This window comes from Heterocephalus glaber, unplaced genomic scaffold (genome assembly GCF_053883595.1).
Source record: "Heterocephalus glaber isolate CG9 unplaced genomic scaffold, H.glaber_assembly_v1.0 deba00001600, whole genome shotgun sequence".
NCBI lineage: Eukaryota > Metazoa > Chordata > Mammalia > Rodentia > Bathyergidae > Heterocephalus > Heterocephalus glaber.
Window position 1 is genome coordinate 28,136,148 of NW_028258372.1, and position 21,231 is coordinate 28,157,378.

Below are 21,231 nucleotides of genomic sequence, written 5' to 3' on the forward strand. Positions count from 1 at the left end.
ATCACCATGATGGCCCAACTTTATATTTCTATGAATACCTTGATGCCTGCCTACATTTTGCCCATCCATGCAGATTGTACTAGCCAGCTTTCCATCACTATAATAACATAATTAAGGTAATTACCCTATAATGGATGTTTGTGAAGTTAGATTAATTGCCACTTTAACTTTTCTGAACTTTCCACATAATGTTAGCTAATGACAGGCTCATTTGTATACATACTTAATTTTTATTAACTTAATACCATGTTTGACATTTTAAATATGGATCTAAACCACCATAGTAATAGGCTAAATAAAAAATTTCAGAAGAACTTATCAATAAATCCAGACATAGCATTTAAAAAATACAGCACTCATTCGTGATAAAAACAAAACAAAACTCTCAAGGAACATAGATAGCTTCCCGAACTTGATGAAGTGTCTATGTTATGTAAAAAATTACAAAGCAAGAATGTCCCTCTTCAGCACTGATTTTCAATATTGAACTAAAAGTCCTTGTAAATTCTACAAACAGATAATGAAAATAAAAATTATTATTTTCTAGAAAGAAGAAACAAAACTTACCCTGTTCATACAAGTCATGATTGTCTATGTGGCAAATCAGAAACCCTCATCAGAAACTTCCTGTAACAGATAATTATAGATCTACAAGTTACAACAATAAATACATGAAATTTGAAATGAAAAGCACAATATAATTACTTTATACTTAGGTATAAATTTATAAAATAAGTACAATATTTATACAAAGAAAAATAAATATCTCTGGTTTAACTAGAGATAAATGGATATTTAGATAGAAATTATGTGTTTATGGATAGGAAGACTCAGTATTTTCAAAATATCAGTTTTTCCCAACTTGATGTATAGATTCAAAGCAATCTCAGTCAAAAGGTGAACAAATTATTTGTACATTTCAATAAATTTGTTCTAAAGTTCATATGTAGAGGCCAAAACAATATTGAAAAATAAATTTGGAGTTCTGTCTACCTGGCTTCAAGATTTACCATCAAGTTACAATAATCAAGATAGTGTCATGTTTATAAAAAGGTCAGTGTGCTAGAACATGGATCTTGAATAAATGCAGTCAATTATCTTTAACAAAGTGAAATTCTAACTTAAGAGAGATGATATATTTTATTAAAGAAATTGTGCTGAAACAACTGAAGTTCCATATACCCCCCCAAAAAACGATCAACCCTCATACCTTTCATAAGAATCAACCCATAATAGGTCATGAACCTGCATGTAAAATATTTGACATTAAAACTTTTAGAAGATAACACAAAAAATATCAAGATCACAAGAAGTTTGTTGATTCTTTTTATATATGACAAATGAATAATCAATAATGTAAAATAGGAAGAAAAGGTTCAAAGGGGTAGGGGTAGTGGGAGGGCAGGGGAAAGGAAAGAAGGGAAAGGAAAAATGATGAGAAATGGAAAAAATGGAAACAAAGTCTTTGCAAATAGGGAAGGGTGGGCTAAGAATGGGGAAAAAATAAGAACCAAGATGCATCATGTAAAGGTACAAGTTCCCAATGAGAAATGTACATGTGTTGCATGCCTAAAATGTACCAATAAAAGTATTTAAGAAAAAAAAAAGAAAACCAGAGAACTGGCTTTTAAACTTTCTTTGTGATTCAAAATCTCTTCCTTCCTTTCTTCCTTCATTTCTTCATTCGTTTCTTCCTTTTTTCTTTCTTTCTTTTCGTCCCTTGCATATTTACTTGAACATTTTCTTTAAGTGTAAAAAATTAAGAATTTATTTTTGTGGTAGGTCCTTTTCTTTATATACAACTTATTTGAATAGAATTTTTGTTAAAGAAGTTTGTAACTTCCTACAAAGGAAGGCACTTACTAGAAATATTGTGATGTAGATTATACAACATTCAGTGCATTCCTAACACTTGGATTTAATGATAACTGCAGGATATTTGTGAAAATGTAAAACAGGAAGTGTCAATTGCAAGTTGAAAATAACTGGGTTGACAATAAGTATAAGAGAAGAGCCAGCTATTAATAGGGAGTGGCTGGGAGACAATGCACATTCACTTTTGCAGTTATGAATAGAGCAGGAACACTTTGAGTAAATAAATGTAAATGAAGCAATGAACTCAATAGAGCATAAAATATCTCATAATTAAACCCCATATTAAAGACTTTGGACTTCTCCTTGTAGGTTATGAAATATCCAAATTATTTTTGTAAGTAATATTTTCCTTTTCTATATGTACAAGTGTGCAAACTGCTGAAAGTTATTGAAAACATTAGGGAAGCTGTGATTTCACAGTACAGAAAAATACTTCTCAATATTTTAGAATATTTATATTCGGTGTGTTTCAAGGTATGTCTCTATAGACCTATTTAATAGATGGGTAGATTGAAACATTTAGAAATAAACTCCAAAAATTAAGAGCATAGCTTTATTTCTTTGTAACTTTACGACAGTAATCTATTATATTGATTGATATAAATTAGTGTCCTTAAACTTAATTTTTGAAATATAGCCTACGCACAAGAAAATGTACAGATTACTGAATACCCCAAATCTCTATAACAGATACAATATACTATCAGTCTCCCAGAAACCTCTCTTTTGCTCTTTGACATTCACTACCTCCAGTAATGGTACAGAACACAGTCACTGTGAACATGAGCAGGACTATGTCCAACTATCTGCTTATTCTCTTCTCTTCCACTCCTATAATCTTGGCAAATCTGGGAAAGAAGGGGAGAATTTTGGGTCCAGTGGTCATTTTCTTTTTCACTGGTTCTCCCAGACTTCCATATGCTCCGATGGTTCACACTGTCATTCATGGTCCAGCTGACTTCTCTTGATCTGCATAGTTTCTCTGTCTATATGAATTCTGCTTGCACAAGACTAGGCATCTGCCCTGAGCTTTGGAAGTGCTACAGCTCCTGGATCCCCTGCTCACATACCAATGGCTCAGTTCTCAAGGGAGTTCGATTCATCAGGTGCTATTTGTTTATGATGCTTTTGGTTACTGTATTAAATTCCTAAGGGTTTCCATAGTAAACAACTAGAGACTGGGTAGCTTGAACAAAATACATTTATTGACTCTCAGTTCTGGGGAATAACACCAAGATCAAAGAGTTGCCAAGATCAATTTTTTTCTGAAGTTTCCCTGTTTGGCTTTTACATGAGTATTTTCTGTTTCTTCACATGATCCTGCTTCTGCTCATATCCATGCCCTAAACTTATTTTCTTATAAAGACACCAAACAAGTTGGACTAGGACCCATCCAAGTGACCTCATTGCAATGTAATTAGGTCTTTAAAGACCTCTTTGCATTCAATCACATTCTGAGACTCTAGGTTTTCAATTTCAACATACGAATTTTAAGGAAACACAAATAAGTTCATAACCATCGCATTTATAAAAATAGATTTATTTTGCTTTGAAATATTTTCTTCTTATTGTTGCTATGAGAATTATTCTGTTAATTGCAAATGGAAATGAGAACAAAAACCTAGTTCTCTTTTATAGAATATAGTTTTCTCTTTTAACTTTTCATTTTGTTCTCTATTTTTTCATCTATGCATACCCTCTGACTTATTTCTATTGTGTTTTTGGTTTATTCGTGTTTGGCTTTAGCTACTCATGTGTAAAATTTAAATTATATATGGACGTTCTTTATGAAAATCCAGAGATAATAAGAGGTTCTGGATTTTTATCATCTGGTTTCATTAGCTTTAGAAGTAGAATTATTCAATGAACTCATGATTTGATTTTAGTATTTTTAAGAGTTTGTTTCTAGACAATTTTCCTTCATCGTAGGGCTAAGTCTTCAATGTTATCCACCAAATAACCAGGCTTTCTGCTCAGGAATTCCTTGCTTAAGCAGAACTTCAGACATTTTTTCTTGTATGGTTTTATTTTTCCTTTTTTTCTTTGTTGTTCTCAGGAATTGTGATACAACTATACTTCCATACTTAAGCCTAGAGTAAAGTTCTCCAAGAAATTTAATAATAAATAAATAAAGCTTTTGTAAATAAATATTAATTTTACTTTTATGTGTAGAGATGAACAATTACTAAAATCATGAAAATCCTAAACAGAGTTACAGTTAAGTAAATTTTTACAACAAAAACAAATGAATATTAGCCAGAAAAAAGTGTTAAGTATAAAGAATGTGCATAATCTAATGAGTATTTTCATTAGCCTGTTGATAAATGGGTAATATTTATGCATATCTGCCATCATGTCATTTACAATAAAAGATGACATATTTTAGTGCTTTTAAAACATAACATCCTGTCTGTTCTCAGGTATACCTTTGCCATATTAAGCATATTTTTTCTAGCTAAATTAATTTCTTAGATGTTTATTTTGGTTTAGAATATTAAATTTTACTCAATGGACTTATTTTTTAAATCTCTAATCACTAAAATATTTTGTTCCAGGAAATGTTTATACTTTATATATCACTATATTTTGTAATGTTATGTTTCCGAAAACAATACAAGTTAATCAATTTTGGATTTATTAGGCTTTCTGTCATTTCTTGTTTTAATAAATATATAGTGTTTAACATAGTATTGGGGTATTACATGTGGCCAAATGATGGTGAGAAGAAACCCACACTCAAAAACATGTATATATTGCATGTTTGGATCAGGTTTCCTAATTAATATAGACTGAAAAAAGAGGAAGAAATGGAACCAGAGGAACAATCCATGCTGCAAGATCACCTGAGACCCCCTGACTCAGTAAGAAATACGGGGAAATATGGGGACAAGTCCTTTTCACACAGGGTCTAGTCAGATACAAGAAACTGAACTTCATGCTGGAGTGAAGTCCTCACAGTTTACATACGCCTTCCAGAGGCACTTAGAGCAACAGTTTGATTTTAGGTCTTGCATTTAAAAATGTATTTACAGAAATAGGACTCCTCCATTTCTTGAATGAGAATCATTGTGATGAGGTCACAGTATCCAGTATCCACCAATCCCAAAGCAGTGTCCTGCCCCCTTCTTCACACATTTCTCACAGGCACAAATCTTATTGAAGCATTAGACACACTCCTTTCCCCTACAGTTGCATATTTATGTTAATTAAACACATAGAAGTATACTAACACAGGAAAATATGCCCATTCAATTTTGTGAAAAAAGTCATTTGTGTAGATTTCACTTTTCCACTTTTCATGAAAGTATAATATAATATAGTGAAAAATTTGTATAACAGAGGTAAATTATAGCAAGCCCCATGACAAATGGAAACTGTATCAATTTAAGTCTAATCATCAGAGAGAAACCACCAGGTAATTTGAAGAGATCTTTTAGTAAGAAGAGTAACAAGAAACTAGCTAATAAGAAGAGAGCTTTAAAGAGTGTAAGAAGATTGTACATAGCTAGCAACCTCTGCCTAGGACAGCCCTAGAGCACCCAGATGAAACCTTGCCAGGAGCTGCCACCCAGGCGCTGCTGGAGAAGGCAAGGCTGTGGGTCACTGGATGGCAGCAAAGTTGTTGTGGTGTCGTAACAGCAGAACCTGCTGGAAATCAGCCCTCTACAATACTGGATGGTGTTTCACAGAAGCCACTCTGCTACAAAACAGTATGTAGTGACCTTGTGCAGAAGAAGGTCCCAGGAACTTGTGGTGCGAACTTGTCCGATGGGTGTTGCTAGCCATCACTTCCCTGGACCCTAAGGGGCTGGAGAAAGCATCCAACCAGAAGGAGCCAGCTCGGGGCCACACTGGACAGATTCTCTCCAGTGTCCTCTCCTGACAAAGCTTCTTTGCCAGCTGGTAAAGAAAAACTCCTTTAAAGAATCCAGGTCACTTTCACAAGCAATCAAAAGAAACAAACTTGGAGCCAAGAGACAATAAACTGACAGCCTTCAAGGAAATTTCCATTTTGACTCAGAATCAGAGAGACAAAAAGAATTATTGAAGCAGAGGATATGTTAGAATATGGGCTTAGTATGGCCAGAATTGTAGACTTTCTGTGAGAAACTTGAAAGTTGGAGTTTTTGCATGAAATTTTCCCTATGCTAAGTATTGGCATAATTACAAACCCATCAGTCTGTTGGCCAAAGGAAACATACTCATGAGCCAAAGCTCACTTATTGTGAAATCTCTGCTTAGTATAGTGTTACAATATCTTAGCGCATACCTTCCCCTGCTCTCAGCATAATTCATATTCTGATTTCACTCTCCTAAAACACTATCAATAGATTGAAACAGCATTCTGAATGGAATGTTTAAGCCATATTGTGGAATGTAAATTTCTTTTGATCTAGGCTTCACCATCTTTTTCTGAAATTATTCTTTTGTAAATACTCCAGCTCTTTTTTTGTATAGGTTATAACTGTGTTTATAAAGAATCTGCCAATTCATTGTAAAGGCATGGTTTAAATTACTGAATTTAATTGATGGTATTGTTGAGCCATTGCCCTATTTTCAGTCTAAACAGATGACATGCATGTAGCAATTAAGTTTTAAAATACATGGAGCATGATTGAAGTAATGATCCCTTGTTAAATACCATACAAATCAATTCTTAAACACTTTTTAGTAATTAGTCTTGACCTCATTATTAATTAGTAGGCATATGCCTCCAAACATTTAGCATTTCCACATTGGTTTGATATTTTTGATATTAAAGGCCACATTGTTATTTGCTTTGCATTTTTGCAAACAAAATATAATTATTGAGATTATTAAAATTTGGAAATAGAAAATATACTTAATTAATATATGTAGACTAGTGCTCATTAGCTTATCACACAGGAAGAATTGTTAGGAGCGCTTTAAAACTCATCATCTGTCTTCACTTACAGCCTAGCGTATTCCTCTATTTTAGGACTTTACACACAATTCTGTAATTTTTGTTTTACTTATATCTCATGAACAAAATCGTCAACTTCTTAAGAGCAAGGAAGAGATAATTTTTTTCTTATTGGCAAATTTCTGGCTATCATATCCAAATTAAAAGAATCAATTATTAATGCATGTATGGTTGAATAAATCCCTATTTTATTTCCTATGTCATACCCATAATTATATTTCATATGACAAAGTAGAAGGCATAGATTTAAACATTTTGAGAGAAATGTAAACAACTATAAGTTTAGTGTCATTTATATTGTATATTCAATAAACTGTCTATTTTTTATGATGTATTTTATATTTACAGATTACTTGATTTTGAATAATATAGAAGGATCAAGATAATAGAAACTTGAAATAATACTCTAAGACACAATTTTAAATATTTTTCAGAAATAGATCTTGAGTTTTATATGGAAAGAGAAATTACAGAAACAAATTTCCTATATTAAAATTATTAATTCGGCATTGTACTTTTTATTGCCATTTGAGTATCAATTAGAAAAAGAGTGCTGTATATTTAAAAAAAATCATTCTGGGTCCCCCAGTCCTCATCTCATATTCTGAATACCAGTTACAACCCATTATAATTACTCTGTTGCTTATTCTTATATTTATGCATATATAAATACTTTATTTGATTTATAAATTTTAATGATTAGGTGCTAATTTTCCATAATACATTTTGATATCTCAATTTCTTTACTAATACAAGGTAAAACACATTAAATTAAATTAGACTAATTTTATTCTTCAACTGTTCTATATATGCATTTTGTTTCAGGTGCATTTCATTCTGCAGTTTCTAATGTGATATCTATTTGATTCTTGAAATTTGTGCGTGACTCAAGTATTCCTATCAATTTGCCATTAAAAGTTACTTTCTTCATTCTTTAATTCCTTTTTAAGCGTACAGGTACTTATTCTAATTGTCTGTGGGTTTTATCAATTGTGGATGAGTGCATTCAGTCAGAGCAACAGGTATCCCATTTATTCTGCTCAGGTTTGATAGCTATTTACAGGGATGTCTTCAGACTTGCTCCATGGTAGTTGAAGAAACATACCTGATAACCCTTAAGCAATCTTGCACTATGTGTCATATGTGATGAAATTTGAAAACCATTCAAAACCTTTGTCATAGTTACTAAAATATACAAATGAGGTACACTTGAAACATAAAGCAGAGACAATTGTATAAAATATGATTCCATTTACAGCGGCTCATGATCATAGTTCCAGATGTAGCCAAAGAGATTGTCCCTCCTTTCAAAGGCAACCTGGGCTGCATAGTGAATTCGTAGCCAGCCTAGAGTACTCAAGACCCAGTCTCACGACAAGCAAACGAATGATACGATACAGCTATGAAAGACTTTCAAGTAATTCTAACAATAGCTGAAAATGATTGTTTCAAGGCAGAAGATCACAAACTGCTTTTTATTCCATATTTAATATGACACACAATATCTGACACCTGTAAATTAAAGTCGGAGGTTATTTTGGCTCATACTTTGTCCAGTTTCCAAGCAGGACAGCATGGCACAGAGGAGAGTTGCTCAGGAAATGCCTAAAGGAAGCAGAAAGAGACCAGGGGAGGGGAGCATAAATCCTTCCAGCCCACACCCCAGTGACTCTCTTCTGACCAGACCCCATCTCTCAATAGCAACTCAGCTATAAGGCCCTATAATTCAGCATGGGGCTCTTGGGGGAATCTAGATATAAAGTCTTACGCCCTTCCCTTCCTCTTCCTCCTCCTCCTCCCTCTCTTCCTTCTTCTGCCTCCAACCTTCACCCTCGCGGCCTCCTCCTCCTCCCCCTCCTCCCCGTTCCCCTCCCGTCCCCTCCCCCTCCCCCGCTCCTTCTCCTCCTCCTCCAACTCTTCCATCTGTTCATCCTGGAAACCCCCCAAAATATCTCAGCCATATCTAACAAGCCACTGGCTCACATTTTGTTACTGACTTTGATGCACTCCCAGGGGTGATAACAGCACTCTTTTGTGGTCCATTTTCAATCCTTACCCTTACCACATTACAGAAAGCAGTGTTCACCTCCTTGTATTCAGTTTGAAACGCCTAAGACTGAAAAAGTTGGTAAATTTAAGACCATGAAAATGTCTACTTTCATTAAATTAAAAGACATTATTCCATGTTGTGTCAATATATTTATAGCATTTCACTCAAAACATCACAATTTCTATAGAAATTCTGGTAAAAAATTTTAAATATGCATGTATATGTAAAAATAAGTTTTATCTTGGAAATTTTGTGGAGCTGTATCTTCAAAGAGCATATATAAATTGTTTATCGGGAAAGGCATTTCAAGAGCTATTTGTTAAGCCACTAGAAATATACTGATGTCTCCATGTATGTATTTAGGCTCTTTTTTTGTGTAGGTGATAGAATATGATACTTGGGATTTAGATATGTTCCTCATTAGACTGTATTTTAGACATTGGAATTTACCCAAGAATTATCTACCAAAGTAATTATCTACTTATTTAATATTTAAGACTTCAATTCATTTTTTTTCTTTTTATTTACTCAGGGAATTTCTTGTGGTAATGTTCATATTTACTCAAGGAGTTTCTCATGTATGTTCTGGAGATAGCAGCATGAAGCTGAGCTTACTTGCTTAAACATCAAAATGTAGAAAAACAGGAGAAATAAAGAATTTTTGACATAGGAAGAAAAAACAGGTGTTATTCAACAAAAGAGGGAGATCCTTATATTCAAGCCTTGGTCTAAATCTGATATGAGTGAAAAAACTAGCAAATTTTTTTCAATAACATTTTCAACATGAAGGGCATTATGATTGATGTAGCTATGATTAAGAATTGAGCCTTTGGAGCTTAGTGTAAAAATACAGTGTTTTTCCACTGTCACAGAGCAAACTTTGGAACTGTTATTTAAAAACACATGTTAAAAATACTGAGAAATTGTATGGGTATTTCAAATCCCAAGTTCTCTACTGTCACTGCAGATTACAGCTAGACCTTGGCCACTGCTATGTCTAATCAAAATTAGCTTGGCCATGAATGTAAAATACTCCACATGTCCTTGGAGATTTCCAAAAACATCTAAAGTGTAATTTAAATGTTTACATTTTGTGTGTATTTTTACTATATGTATTATTCCATTTACTATTTCCATAATTGAAAAATAGAGACTTGGTAAGCTACAAGGAATAGGGATATATTCATTTCATGGTTCTAGAGGTTGGGAAAATTTTAAAGATTGATATTTTACTGCATCTGATGAGGATTTTCTTCCTGCTTTATGACACGGTGGAGGAAACCCCATGGCAAGAACAGTCCTGCCTGAGAAAGTGTGCTTTCCTACCAAAGCCATGGTTGTGATATCCCACTCATCCATCAATCAATTCATTCATAGTTGTCATGGTCTTCCTGACCTAATCACCTCCCAAAGATCCCACCTCTTCACACTGATACACTGGGTACCATACATATTTTGGAGAGCCATTGAAAATGTAGCATTATATTTAATTATATCTTTAATTTAATTCTTAATATATAATATAGATCAAAGTTTGAACAAATGCTCTGTGATGCATTTTCACAAGAGATTACTTATTTTACCAATATTATTCATATCTAGACCTTTCTCATTTCCTGGAATTCTCTTTTAATGATAGTTTTCTCTTCTCTTCCCTAAAAAACACTACTGTGAGATTTTTTTAAATTTCCATTTCTTCACAATTAATATGATTAACTGATCTTGTGCACAGTAGAATATAGTGTAACTTAGTGGGGTAAAATTTTTCTCCATGGTCTTCAGGAAATTGAGATAAATAGCTGATTAATATATAACATCAAAATAGATCAAAATAAACCATCAAAAAGCCCATCAAATCAAAATAGAAAATAATTTAAAATCAATAATACACATAATTTGTTGTTGTTTTCACATCCATAGATACACAGGATTGTTTTTCATTGTTTCCTTTTTATTGCTGTGTATTTATAGAATACTTGCATGGTTAAGAATTATGAAAACAAGGCTGTGATTTAAAATGTATAACTAAGGATCTTAGTGACTGCCTGTATGTAACTTTTCAATTATCAAAGTTCAGATTTTTGTATTTATTTTACAGCTATTGTTCACTATGGCAATTTGTTAATAAAATATATTACTAGGTGCATCACTTTTTACAAAGTTCTGTTCATCATTATTCCTCATTCTTTAAGATCTTGTTTAATTTAACTGCCCTTTCTAGTTCAGTAGCTCAAAGAAATAAGAAGTCATTATTTTTCTAGCTGAAAGCATTTGAGGGTGGGAATTATTCCAACAAATGCAGCTGAAGTGCTTATTCACTTGTCAGCTTGATTCTATATCATTTTGTTTGATTTTATAACTGTTTATAGATTGCTAGTGTTTGAAAGCCACTCTACTTACTCGGAATTTGATAAGTGATTAAAATTTTGGCAAATGTTTTCTTCAAGTGCCTCTAAATAGATTCTATAAACAAAGCCAAACAAAGTGAGGTGCACTGTGAATGATGATTTGCCCTAATGGTTTCCTGGTATTTAATGAGTACAGTAAGAAAAATATTTAAGGAATTTTTTCCCCTCTCTATGATGCTTCAGGAAATACATGAGGATATAGCTGACTTTCCGCAAGAGGGCTTCATGTCTCAAAATAGCATTATCATATTTATTTGGCAAGATGCCCAGGAAAGTCTATTGTTTGTTAGTTTATTGAATCACGAAGTTTCTATTTTAACAGTTTTGGAATAAAATTTCCAGATACACAGGTATATATATATTTGTACATTTTGAGGCAATATAGGCATATATGTTCAAATATTAATTATATCCACATATGACAATATATGTATGGACTGTCTCTCTGTATATCAATATTACACATTTCTACTACTCTTTCAGAGAATATTTCTCCTAAAGAAAAATCTCAGTTGCCAATTATTTTCCCGAGTTTTTAAGAGAAACAGAAGTGATAATGTATATATGTGTGTATTTGTGTATCTTACAACTCTCTCTACATGCATATATAGATTAAACACATGTATATGTATTTCATCTGTTTATATGTATATTTATTTATCATTCTACCTATCCACCAACAATTCTGTTGAAGAAATTTTTTCTTGCAATTATTTCTAATGAGAAGTTTTATGACCTAGGGTCTGATGACTGAAGATCCAAGTAAACTGATGGTGTAGTTTCAACCTCAGTTGAAAGTCCTGAGGACTGAGAGCCCCAGTGATGTAAGTCGCTCTCAGTTGGTAAGGACCAGTGTCACAGAGCAGTGTCAGGCTGAAGCAGCACATTTCTCCAGTTTCTTGCTCTGCTCAAGGTCTCATCATATTGAATTTTATTCGGCCCCAGTGAGGAGGAAAACCTACTTTATCTAGGAATTTAAATAGGAATCTCATTCAGAAAGGGCCTCATAGGGATACCTAGAAATAATGTTTAGCAAAATGTCTGAACTACCCCCCATCACCCAGTGAAGTTGACACATGAAGTTAAGAGTCACAGTGTCCCATCTTCAGTTCCTATGTACCAGAAATAGCTAATTGTTGGAATTACAATATTTTTCCATATTATTCATTAGTCAATTATTACTTAATTTGATGATTAACGTAATAATTATAAAATATTTTAGAAGCCTTTTTATATTTTATCTCACATATTACATGATTGCACAAGATATATGATATAATTTCCATATTATATTTTATAAATGGAATTCAATTAATGTTCTTTTTTTTGTTTTTTTAGACGGGGTTTTCCTATATAATTTGGGCTGATCTTGAACTTACTATGTAGGTCACGTTGATCTCGAACTTATGGTGATGCTTTTGCCTCAGCCTCCCAAGTGCTGGGATTATAGGCGTGCACCACCACTACTGGTTCAAATTAATGTTTTTTGAGTTAATGAATTTGGAATTGTTCTGAAGAAAAGAGAAGCATTTGAATAATGATAGTGTAAGAAAAAGAGAAAATGAAATATGTAATTTTAATGAATACATTTTACTTACCATTCTAATAATTTTGGGGGATTTTCCATAAGATTAGTATGATTACCATGTTTTATTTTTGCACTCTCTGTTTATATATATTACATACCATCTCCCTATGTGTCTTATGGAGCCTATCTATAAATGCTGTAATTGGATATTTATATTGATTGGACATTTTATATGATTATATATATAATATATATATTTCTTGAAAAGAAATTAAATTTTTCAGGAAGTGTTATTAAGATCTTTAAAACTTAAATAGACAGTAACATTGTGAAGTTATATGTGAGTATAACTTTACCTGTCAATACCCAAACTGGAAAGTCTAATTTCTGACATGAAGCTGGAATCTTGAGAATTGATATGACTTTGAAGTCACAATGATCTTACGTTTTTATTGTAATATAAACTTTCTCACCAATTTCTCTGTCCTCTTATTTACAATTCTCTTTCTCTAGTCAAACATACACTGGCATTCAAAGTAAAGATCTCATGTTAGTTTTCTGCCCTATATATATCTACCAAAGTTTTCTAGTCAGACTCAGAATAAAAGTGAGGAACTTTTGTTGATTTATGGGACTCTACATGATACAGCCCCTGGCTTTCATGTTCACATCCTATTCTAGTAATCTTTTTTTTTTTTTTTCCAGTTTTGGCTGCCTCTATCCAATATGAAACATATCTGTCACTTGAAATGTGTCTAGTCTACTAGAAGTTGAAGTTGAAAATTGCATATTCGATTTTATAGATAGTGCAAAAAGATCTCAATAATTTTTGTATCAAACACATGTAAATGGATATTCTGCTGTAAATAAAATATATAACTAGGGTTAATTGTATTTTTAAAACTTATTTTAATATGGCTATTAATACATTTAAAATTACATATAGAATTCATATTATTAACTTATAATATTTCTGGATAGTGATATAGTTGAAGATCAAAAAACAACTGCCAAATTAATGAACAAGCAAGAAAATTGTCAAAAAATGATCTGTACTTTTCTATTGAAATATGTTATGCAAAACTCCATTTTCCATACACCTAACTTTTTGCTATGTTATTACTCTACAGTATAACTTTCTGTTTACACAATTTTATAGGAAAAAATTGACACTAGAGAATGTCTGGTACATACTTATTTTAAGTTCTGGTTAAGAATACTCAGGTATGATAAATGTACAATGTTGTTGAATTAATTTACCAAGAATCAGTATAAGCAATTTAGAGAAAATTTGGATAAATAATATTTTGGACTTTTCTTTACATCTTGTCCATGTTTATTTTTTTAAATCAGTAACAGAATGTTATATATTCAATTTCTTGTGTTAGAGATCCTGCTTGCCACACAGAGCAGGATCCTCCACAGGTTAATAAAAGCATGAGATACATGAGAAAGACTTTGCCTGAGAACAATTGTGTTATGCTCTGCTTTCATATCAATGACAATATCAAAACTCTATTCCTATTCCAAGTATATATCAGATTTTATGGCAACTGTTACTGTATGAGACTATCATGTTTATCTATTTCTTATTCTTGAGACACAAAAAAACTGTCAGTCTGTACCACGTAGGTTTAAAGGATGTATGTAAAGTTTATTGGTGATTATCTCATTTGAAAATAATTAACTACATACTTGAGATTCTATAATCATTTGCTAAATTTAAAGTTCATATTAGTCTATTTTATAATTATTGGCTTTCAAGTCATATTCAAAATAATTTTGATTATTTTCCTTAGCTCAGTAGTTTGAATAAATATTGTTTTATTAGATATTTATTAAATATAGCCTCATCATTACTCAAACTGATAAAGCTTTGAAACTGAGACCACTGAGGACAATTCCTGTATTTTATATTATACTTTTTGTGAGACTGTCTAAAGTACAATTATTAATAGTCTGTAATTCATGATTTACTGTAACATAAGGATAATGTATATCTATATCATAGTCACAGGAAACTTTTGAATTATTCAAATGGAGATTGTTATTGATTTATAAATTGATTTTTTTCTACCATTATCTTGTATTATCAATGAAATATTTATTTCATTTCAAAAAGATTTTAAATAATATTGAATGACTGTATTAGTCAGCTGTCTTATGGCTGAGACTCAATATCTGATACCTACATCTTAAAGGAAGAAAGGTTTAATTTAGCTATGTTTTCAGGAGATTTAGGCCATGGTTTGAAGGCTCCAGTACAGTAACCTCATGGCAGAAGCATGTGGTGAAGCAAAGTTTCATAGTTGGTGGTACCCGAGGAGCAGAGCAGAGAATCAGTGCCTAGAGGAATTGAGTAGGAGCCACGTACACTGTAATGCCCAAGGTCATGCCTATGTGACTCACTCAGAGAACCTAGGAGCATCCCTTACTGACCTAAGTGTTCTTCATCCAGTGAAGTGACAAATTAGGATTAATGACTATGCTCTTATTTAATGATTTACTGTCTTTTCAGTATTGTGTGAGTTAAGTTTGAAATTTACTCTTTTTTTTTCATTTTTACCTTTACAAACTCATTATGGCATTTATACCTGAGGAGAGAAATACTAGAGTCAGTGATTGCCAATCAACCAGACAACATCTCATTGAACTTTCACAGCAGCATTAGTAGGTAGAAATCATTTTTAAAATATCAAGGAAACTGATGATAAAATAGGTTAAATAACTTAGTCAAATATAAGCATGTGCCTGGTGAATAGCAATAGCAGTAACTCAAACTAATATTTAATAAATAATTAGCTATATCCCAGAAGACTCCTAAGTAGTTTCTATTGGTGATTCTCTTTAACAAACTTTAAAATCTTATTATCTTTCCCTTTCTCAAAATAAAAAAAAGCAAGGGACAGAGGAACCAATGACAGGGTAAGAATAATAACAAAGTTACATGGACCAAAGCCTGTGCTTCTAACTGAATATTCTAATTCATAACAGCTACTATCAAATGACTGTGTCTTACAGAAGTCATATTTTAAGTCTCCCTACTAGATTAAGTGACCTGCTACTGTTACTAACTTCATGTAGTATTGTATGGTGGAAAAGATGCTACATGAGATCCAAATCATTTCTTAAGAAGACATAGCAGCTGCCAGTTTTGTGCTTTTGGTAGTCTTGAGACGTTATATAGAGTCGAACTACCTCGCTGGAGAGATCATGTAAATGAAACTCAGGCAGGACTCATGGGGAAGGAGAATCCCTGGAGAAAATAGGGAGAGCATTCTTACTATTAGAATAAATCTCCAATTTGGTGGGAAAGTTCTATTGGTCAGACACATTTCAAAGTGTGTTTAACAGAATATCCCATTTCAGTGCATGCTATCAACCTATGGAATGAGATTAGTCCTGCTCTATCACGAGGACTGTGGAGTATAGAAGACTTCTCTAAATTCCTTTAGAGAGCAAGTGGGAGGAGCTGGATTTAAACACATGTCTTCACATAATTCTCAGACTGGATAAGTTAAAAAAAACAAGAATACTAATTTCATGAAGGTGGCAAAATTAAAATTCTAAAGGAAACTAATAAAAATAAGACTGGGTTGCACATGAGGGAAATTGTGAAAATAAGAAAATTCATTTATGCTACTTTAGAGTTGTGATAGTTAATATTAGAAGTGTATCCTAAAAGGATATTAGAAGAATATCCGAAGAGCAACAATAAAAGCATATGAGAAGTCCTGAGTAGTGTGCTTTCCACAATATAGGCAGTCACTGAGGCAGAAGGCTGTGGAAGAAAATATCATAGATTATAAAATGTAGCATCTCTCAATATGAACAGTCGAAAGTTACAGTTACATAGCACCACTGAAGCCAGAGAGTGTCTGCTTGTGTGTATAAATTCATAAAGCTTTTCATACCTACTATTCTTACGGTGTTGGATGAATCAACTAACTACTCATCAATTCAATAACCATATGTTGAGTATCTACTGTGTGTAAGACATGATGCTGGCTATGGGGACCCACCAGGGAACTTGACAGGTATGTTCCTGTTTTTGATGAGTTTACATTCAGAAACAGTGCAGAAATAAAATGTATAAATGTGCTGGAGAGTATAAATTATTGCAGGTTGCATAAATTGAAGAAAATATAAGTAGAATATGAAGAATAATGGAAAAGATAATTTCATATTCAGTGCCTTAAGAAGGCCTTTCTTCAGTAGGTAATTAAGTTGAAGTCTGGAAAAGAAGGCCAAGAAATACCTAGCTGTATCAAGCTTATGTAATTTGCATGTAAAAACCAAAATTGAAGTGTTTCAGGACCTAAAGAGATAAAGTGGACTAGAGCAATTTGAGGTATAGAAAGAAAAGCGTACATGAGATTAGCCTAATGTGCAGATCTGATTTAGGCCCCAAATAGGAGTTTTTCAAAAAAAAAATTATGTATAAGAAATCATCCATCTCACATAGAACGATTTAAAAGCTACTCAAGCTACTCATCAGAGAATGGACTAAAGTGGGAGGTGTGGAAGAGGGGAGCTCAGTTAGAAGGGTATGGTGAGACTAGGAAGAGAGGACAGAGGTCTGACTGGAATAGTAGTGAGAGAAAGGAAAGAAGCCACATGCACTGTCTAAATAGAACCTATTTTTAATCACGTCATCTAGATGTTCTAAATCTAAAATATGCATCTTAAGAGTTTTTCCAATTGGAATATTTGTGTAATTCAAATTTGAAAAATAAACATACAGTACAGACATTTCCAGTTTAGTTTTTCTTCATTCCTGAGAGTACATGGAAAATGAATTCATAAACCACAATATTCCCTGGGTCTATTTTATCTATTTTCATAATCATTTATCACTCTCTAGTATTGTAAATAAGACTGTAGCCATTATTACAGAAACTTGGAAAAATATTCATTAGAAATTATGTTTTAAAACAAAATCAAATCTTTAAAAATTTACTTGGCTTGTATACTTAGCTTTACAAACCAAATAATGGTGTTATATCAGAAGGAATCACTGTATACATTGAAACATTTTATCCTCTTGGTTAAATTCTAGCATTACCTTTTAGCATATTTTGCTCCACAATTTTTATGATCATTATTTACTTCAAGCATTATGAATGTTCAAGATAAATTTTCCTCCTTAATAAAATTCCTTCTTCTCAGAAAGAGGCTCTAAAAGCTGGTTGGCTGTCTTCATTTATTATTCTCATCACAATGGAAGTTGTAGATACCGCTCTGTTTTCATTAGCGTCCCAGGTGAGTCTACTGGACTTGCATGCTGGGGACAATCTGTGCCTGATGAAATGCTCCAGCTTCCAGTCAGTGAAATTTTGTTCAATCAATATAAAGTGCTGAGGTAACATATCCTGCTTTAAATTGTGCAGGGTATTTTTAGGTAGTCCACTATGATACTCAATGTCAAGTTACTACAGTGATGTATTTAAGTTTGAAAATGCCTTACTGACTTTAAGTGCTATAAATTTACCTTTTGTGAATGATAATTGTAAGTTTGCCTTTATAAAGTTTGGCAGAGTCTCACTGTTCTTCCAGCAAATATAAAAGTGGGTTGTAGTTTTTTAAATGGTTTATTTCTGTAATATATTTTCAGGCCTTTTAGGCAAGATAGCAAAATAAATCAGGCATTTTTTTCCTTATATGTGTAAATACATTACAATCAATTATATTATTAAAATTTTCTGTGTTTTCACAAAGAAAAATAAAGCAGATTATTTGAGATGTTTATAAATGTAAAAATATTACAGGAAAGGGAAGATGTGACAATTAGATGCTCTTATAAGTTAACCCCAAAGCAGGGAAACTATATCCAAGGTGTATAAAGAACATGCCCTTATTTCTATGCCAAAATTCACATAAAAAAAGAGAGAAAAGGGAGATAAATCCAAAAATATAAGTTGTTTCCACTTTAATACACTTGAAAAAATTAATATGAATGTTTATTCTATTATAGGGGAAGTTGGCCTAAGACTTGGACCTATTTTAATCAAAAGCCTATCTCTTCAGAAAGTTAGCACTTTTAAAATCTGTCAATAGCATCTATAAAACAAAGTCTTAATTAAATTTATGCTTTTAGTTAACTATTATTCCTTTTTCCTCAACAGCTTTGGCCTTGTGTCTGAAATAATTACAGCTGTTTGAAGAACCTCAAATAGAAGAAGGAGTTCAAGATGACAAAGGAAGGACATGTCCAAGATAGTTCTAGGATCCTTTGGAAAAAAAAGTGTAAATATTTTTACTCCTGCTGGTAGGTAGAATAATAAAATTTATAAGAATATCAGGACTAGAAGTAGCAGTTCCATTGTTTGATAAAAATGGGATCCTATGATAAATTTGGTCCTAATTTTTAAATATTAGTTTACAAATATGAGACTGAAATTTTTGCTGAATTACCTAAATAAGAAAAATACATATGCTAAGAATCAAATTAATTCTCAGAATTCCAATATATTTTAATTCCTTTTGGAGGAGATAAAAAATTTTTATAATATGAATTAAGCAGCTCTGGGTGTTGTAGTGCATCCCTGTAATCCCACCACTGGGAAAGGCTGAGGCAAGAGGATTGCCATGAGTTTGAGGCCAGCCTGAGCTACATAGTGACTTTAAGTCTGGGCTGGACTATATAGTGAGACTCTACTACAATGTCAAAGGAAAAACAGAACAAAGCAAACAAAATAATTAAGCCAAGAATGGTGGCATACGTGTAATCCAGCACCGTGGGATGCCAAAGCAGGAGGATCTTGAATTCAAGCCTAGCATGGGCAATTTAGTGATTTACTGAGATGCTGTCTCAAATAAAAAATAGTTAAAGAAAGATGGGGAATCTAGCTCAGTGGAAAGTCCATGGGTTCAATCCCATTATCACACATATACACTAACACAAAAAATATTTATACATCTGTGCATCACATTTTGTTTTTATAATAAAATTTCTATTAAGGAAATGTTGCTGAGACACAATACCAGACACGTTCATCTATAGCAGGAGATTTTTATTTTGGCTTACATTTACAGTCCATGTTTCAAGTTAGAAATTGCCTGGCATCGGGCATAGGAGAGGAAAACTGCTCAAGTCCTGGCAGCCAGAAGTAGAGAGGGAAAAAAGGAGCAGAGGTGGAAGATACACGTTTGGATCCCCACCTTCTTACAGCCCGTCAGCCACCCAGCCCTGTCATCCAATCCTCTTCTAAAAGCTTTGCCTTTGAGTGTGTGAGATCTTTGGGGGGCACTCTCAAGATAAAGCATAGCATGGAAAAATAAATGGATCCAGTCTGGCATGGGGTGTATGCCCTTAATCCCAGCACTCTAGGAGGCTGAGACCTGAGGAGTACTAGTTCAAGCTCAGCTTTGGCAAACTAAAGAATTAGTGAGATTTCTCAAAATCAAAATCAAAAAGTGATAGGGATGTAGCTCAATGCAAAAAACCAGGTTTTAATCTCCAGTATTACAAAAACATAAAATAAATAAAAAAATAATCAATCCAAGAGTAAATAAGAAAATGAAAATTTGGAGTATAATATAATAGCATTATAAATAGACAGAAAATACTTCTTTTAAGAAAGTCTTTTACCCTGCTATTCTAATAAATATCTGCAGTGATATTTTTAAATTTACTAGGACTTTCAGAGAATTTTAAAATTGTCTTTAAATATACCTGTTAGGGCTTGTGTTTAGATGTCCTCCCAAATGTCACAGGTGGGACTTTTTCTGGAACTGATTCATGAACCAACTCTAGGCTCAAGGGCACTAGGATTAAGGGAATGAATGCTACCCTCCCTAAGTAGTCTGAATGAGATAAAAGGGGCAGAAAGACATTGTTAAGGTCCCTTGTTGCTTTTGCTACCTTGTGGGCACCATGTATTATTTTTCCTTTGTGATGTTCCTCTGCCATGTGCCACCCTGCCTTAGAGCCAGCTGATTATGGACTGAAACCTCTACACACTGTGAGCTAAACAAACCCTTCCCCCTTTAACTTTTGGGGTTGGGTATTTTGTCTCAGCCACGAGAGAAAAGTAACTAACACAATACTATATTAATTATATTTTTTGGTTTGTTTTGAGACAGGGACTTGCTATGTATTTTAGGCTTGTCTTGAACTCACTATTTAGCCTAGGCTGGCCTCTGAACTCCTGGCTTCCCTCTTACCTCAGTCTGCTGAGTGCTAGGATTGCAAGTATGTGCCCCTACCCCTGGCACCATATTTACTATAGGAAATAATAATAAATAAATAAAAATACAATTTTATCCAGAATATTCACCATGAAAGAGAAAACTTTGACATAATAACACAAAATTACTTTTTCATATATTAAGGTACTGTTTAACTCAATGTTCCATCCGTAGGACAAATATCTGAGCTAACCACCTCATTAAGAGAAAAGGTTTATTTTGGCTCAGACTTTTG